Raw genomic sequence first — 4,943 nt, forward strand, 5'->3', positions numbered from 1 at the left:
GTCCCAGCTACTCTGGAGGGAGGCTGAGACCGGAGGATCGTGTGAGCCCAGGAGGTTGAGGCAGCCATGAGCCATGATCACACCACTGCACTGTAGCCTGGGCAACAGAGTGAGACCCTGCCTCAAAAAAACCAAAAAGCAAAAAGCAAAAGGTGTGGGGTGCAGCATGCTTAGCAATCTCACTGTAGTTCAGGAAGGACTGGCTTCCCCAAGAGACGTTCTGAGGCAGCCAGCCCTCCGTGCCAGGACTTGCTATCATAAAGGCTAGGGCCAGGTGAGGCAGGGGAGTGGGGGCTGGGGATGGGGTGTAATATTTCCATCAGCAAATAACGAGATTCCCACCTCCAAGGATGGAACTTATTAAGTGTATCATCTCACAAAGCAGGAAGCAAGGCTGGCTTCCCGGCTGTTAATTCTGCAGCTCAGTGATATCAGCAGTCACAAGTTCTTTCATCTCTCCCCTCTGCCACCCTTAATAGGGCTTCCAGCCCGGGGACTGGGTCCCTTGGTGCCTTGGTGTCACTGGAGAGCTTCTGCAGCCACCAAGGAAACAAACCTATTGTGCGTTCTTTTTTTTTTTGAAATGGAGTCTCTGTCACCCAGGCAGAAGTGCAGTGGCATGATCTCAGCTCACTGCAACCTCTGCCTCCCGGTTCAAACGATTCTCCTGCCTCAGCCTCCGGAGTAGCTGGGATTACAGGTACATGCCACCACACCCAGTTAATTTTTGTATTTTTAGTAGAGATGGCGTTTCACCATGTTGCCCTAAAGTGATCCATCCATGTCAGCCTCCCAAAGTGCTGAAATTACAGGTCTGAGCCACTGTGCCCAGCCACAAATGTAATGTTAACAAACTAGTGGGTTAAAAAGGCAGGTTTCTCTTTTCTGAAGCCACAGCCTCTCCCTTGGCATGGGACTATTCAGCTCCAAACCAGTCACTGGTGAAGGGGAGGAAATTGACTGGTTCAGGGTAATCACTTAGCCCTGATATGGCTATGGAGGCGTCAATCCCAAGACTTACTACAAGCAAGAAATCCCTTTTTTTTTTTTTTTTTTTTTTTTTTTTTTAAACGGTTTTTTTTTTTTTTTTTTTTTTTTTTTTTTTTTTTGAGACGGAGTTTCACTCTTGTTACCCAGGCTGGAGTGCAATGGCGCGATCTCGGCTCACCGCAACCTCCGCCTCCTGGGTTCAGGCAATTCTTCTGCCTCAACCTCCTCAGTAGCTGGGATTACAGGCACGCGCCACCATGCCCAGCTAATGTTTTTTTTTGTATTTTTAGTAGAGACGGGGTTTCACCTGTGTTGACCAGGATGGTCTCGATCTCTTGACCTTGTGATTCACCCGCCTCAGCCTCCCAAAGTGCTGGGATTACAGGCTTGAGCCACCGCGCCTGGCCAGAAATCCCTTTTAAATAGAAGCCTTGGGGAATTGCGTGTTCAGAGCAGCCTAATATCGTGTCAAAATGAATTGAAATGAGAGTGACCAGGATTATAATGGACCATGCTAGGTACTTCCTTATCCAGAGTTTAGATTAATCTGTATCCACAGTCTGAGATCATAGTCAGGTTCAGGGCGGTGTGTGTGACCACGTTCCGGAAACTCTGGTACTCATACAAACCAGAGGATTCTTTGCTTTCACGCAACTCTTGGATTGATTATTTTTATATTTACTTCTTATTTATTTATTTGGGCTGAGGATCTCACTGTATTGTCCAGCCGATCTCAAATCTTGGGCTCAAGCGATCCTCCTGCCTCATCTTCCCAAGTAGCTGGGCACACATTGCACCCAGCTCTTTCACGGAATTCTTGAAAGGATGAAAATCTGTTCTTGGAAATGCCTGTGCTGGGATCCAAAGCTATTTTGGGAGCAGTGGAAGCTTCAGTCTTTAGTCGGATATTCATGAACAGGAGATGTTTATGAACTCAAAGATGTCCCTATCTGACTTCACATCCTGAACATGGCTCCCAGTCCCAAGGCCAAGAAGAGAGACACTTTGACTGTCGAGGTGGAAAACAGGAGGAAAACTTCTACCTTGGTCTTAGGAAAAATGTGGGGCAGGGGCTTGGAGCTCCGCCACCTGAAACCTCATTCCAGCTTCACAAACTCTCTGAGTGGTCTTAAGTAACTCCTTGCCCTCTCTCCTAAGTTTCCATCCACGCAATGGCAGGGGAATGGGCTACATGTGTCCTGAGGCCCCTGGGGTGCTGCGACTTTAGAAGAAGCCAGTTTGCAGGTTGAGTTGGGGCTTCTGAGCAGCAGGCTGCCATCTGAAGGGGCTTCCTGCAGGAAGACACCTCCTTGGGAGTCTGGGGTTGTGGTTTCCTGTCTTCCTCATGGCCCTTGGCAATTTCTATGTCTGCCCGCCCACTACACTGCAGCCCACCTCGTCCGTTAATGCCCACTTGGACCCCAGGACTGCCCCCCATCCCAAAACTGCTGTGCACTACTCTGTGGGCAGAGGGAGTCTTCCTGCTCCAAAACACTTCCCAAAGGGCCTTTCCGTAGCAGGATTCAGGAGCAGTTGGGGCATTGTTATTTGAAGCTAAAATCTGATCACTGAGTATTTCAGGAGCCTGGTACATTGACCAGGGAAGAGCAAGGCTGCACCCCTCCCTGCTCTGCAGCCAACCCTCATCCTCCCTTCCCTGGGGCCATCACAGGACATAGAGAAGCCACAATAAAAACACATTCAGAGACCACCCCCAACTTTGCCACCACCTCCTTTGGCCTCCTGTGGACTGCAGGAGGGCCAGACCCAGAGTCTCCTCCTCCTCCTCCTCCTCCTCCTCCATCTCCCAGACTCAAAGCTCCCGGGGTGGGGGTGGGGTGGTTGCCCAGGGCTTTCTCCTCCACTGTCCCCATCAAAGCCCAGAACAACATAGAAAGGGCACATGGGGAGATGAAATAAAACTGACTTCTCCCTCGGAGACCTTCAGTCTCTTACCGCCAATAGGCTCTTTTCATTTGCTCTTGGAAATGGCTTCCCAGAAGCAGACTGAGACAAGGTTTTGTGTGCAGGTGGTTGTTTAAAAAACTGCCCAAGCAAAAAGCAACCAGAAGAGAGAAGGGGAAGTAGGAGAGGAAGAAGACGCAGCCAAGCAAGGGTGTGATTTCAGGGACAGTCTCCGCCTTGGACTGAGCCCAGGAAGCTCCAGAGTGAACTTGAATCCTGCTTGTCCCATCGCAAGGCAGGGAAGTTCACTGGCGCAGAAGCACAGCAGTCAGACAGTGGTTAAGTGCTGCCCCCAGGGAGTGGGACTCCCAGGCACTTCCCCTTCTCTGAGCCGGTAGGCAATCAGCTCTAATAGACTGGAAAGACTCTGTGAAGCCTGCACACACCTTAGGGAGATGCAGTGACAGCCTTAAAGGATCACAGAGTCACCCAGCATCAGAGCTTGGGGCCCAGAGGTCCTCTGTCCCTTTCACTTTAGTGGGAGGGAGACAGAGGCCAAAAGAGAGGTCACAGAGCAGGTGGGGATGGAAAACGTCCCCAGCATGTAGTTGTCTGAGCTGCCTCACCTGGGCAGTCTGGGTTAAGGATGTGCCAAGCCTGGTGACTGTGGGTGAGCTCGCTGACTAGGAGGCCTTTAAGGCTCTTGGACAGATGTGGCCTTGACAGTGGCAAGGGCAGCTGTCTCTGGGGTGGATGGGACAGGCGTCCCCACTTCAGGCCTCCTGTGTTACTACCCCCACTCCATTGCCCACGGGCACTAGAACAGAATCCCATCCACGTGTGGCAGAGACTGAGGTTGCACCCTCGAGTTATCTATAACAGGATGCTGACCCCAAATCAGGCCCCACAGAGAGGGCATCTCATCAGGCAGCTGGCTGGGGCAGAGATGTGGAGGGAGGAGAACCCTCCCAGAGGTGGATCCTGGCATGTTGCAGAGATACCTGCGATTCTGGGCAAGGCCAGTTTGAATGGCCTCGTCTCGGGGAAGCCAGGCATGATTCAGTGTAAGGGGGTCTAGGGGAGGAGATCAGGGGTTAGGAGGAGGAGGAAGAGGAGACTCTGGGCCTGGCCCTCCTGCAGTCCACAGGAGGCCAAAGGAGGTGGTGGCAAAGTTGTTGGGGGGGTCTCTGAATGTGTGTTTATTGTGGCCTCTTTATGTCCGGTGATGGCCCCAGGGAAGGGAGGACTGAGGGTTGGCTGCAGAGCAGGGAGGGGTGGCAGCCTTGTTCTTCGCTGGTCAATGTACCAGGCTCCTGAAATACTCTTCTAGAATAGATACTCCTGTATCTACTCTTCACTGGCTTCCTGTGAGACTTTGGAAGTCTCTCTCCCTTCTGGGCCTCAGTTTCCCCTCCTGTGCTGGAAGGCTCAATGTTCTTCCTGCCTGCCTCACCTTGGGGTTGAGTCTGCCACATTCTCACTCCTCAGGTCTGTCCCTACCAAATCCCAGCCGAAGAAGGGCACCTCAGCGCAGTGCAGCACCTCCCAGGCAGGGATCGCCCAGGTACAGTCCTCTTCTGTGTCCTTTCTGAAGGGCCCCCAAAAGACTTCCCCGGGGAAGCCAGAGGAATCAGGCTGTGAAGGGTGACCCCGTGCAGTGCAGCATCTGTGAACCCTGCAGCCCCATCTCCCTGCATCCTTATCTCCAGACCCAGCTGGGAACTTGATGTATTTATTTGCCTCTCCCAGGGCCCCCCTGTGTCCAACCCACTTATCTGCCGGCTGTCTGGTAGCCCCGTGCAGGCAAGGAGGGAGGGAATTGCTATAAATCCCTCCAGCCTGCAGCCAGCAGGGTGACCCTGTCAGGTAGAGGAGACAATCAAGGTGGCTTGGAGAGATGGGGACAAAGGCACCAGGAGAAGCAGCTTGGGATAGAGTCACCTAGATACTAAGTGGGCTGGAATCAGGGGAGAGGAGACTGAGAGAGGAAGGGGAAGGGAAGAGGGATAGGAGAGGGCAGGGAGGAGAGAAAAAGGGAGAAAACAGAA

The 4,943-nt window shown here is 52.4% G+C and overlaps 1 protein-coding gene across 1 annotated transcript in view; it reads right to left on the reverse strand.

Annotated features, from left to right (window-relative positions):
- Positions 1-4,824: 4,824 nt before the first annotated feature.
- PML (PML nuclear body scaffold) overlaps positions 4,825-4,943 on the reverse strand; it is a 60,919-nt gene continuing 60,800 nt past the window's right edge. Inside the window, exon 9 of the transcript XR_001830765.2 lies at positions 4,825-4,836. The gene's annotated coding sequence lies outside the window, so the exon portion shown is untranslated. The remainder of the gene's footprint in view (positions 4,837-4,943) is intronic.

This window comes from Cebus imitator, unplaced genomic scaffold (genome assembly GCF_001604975.1).
Source record: "Cebus imitator isolate Cc_AM_T3 unplaced genomic scaffold, Cebus_imitator-1.0 Scaffold203, whole genome shotgun sequence".
In the NCBI taxonomy this organism is placed as follows: Eukaryota; Metazoa; Chordata; class Mammalia; order Primates; family Cebidae; genus Cebus; species Cebus imitator.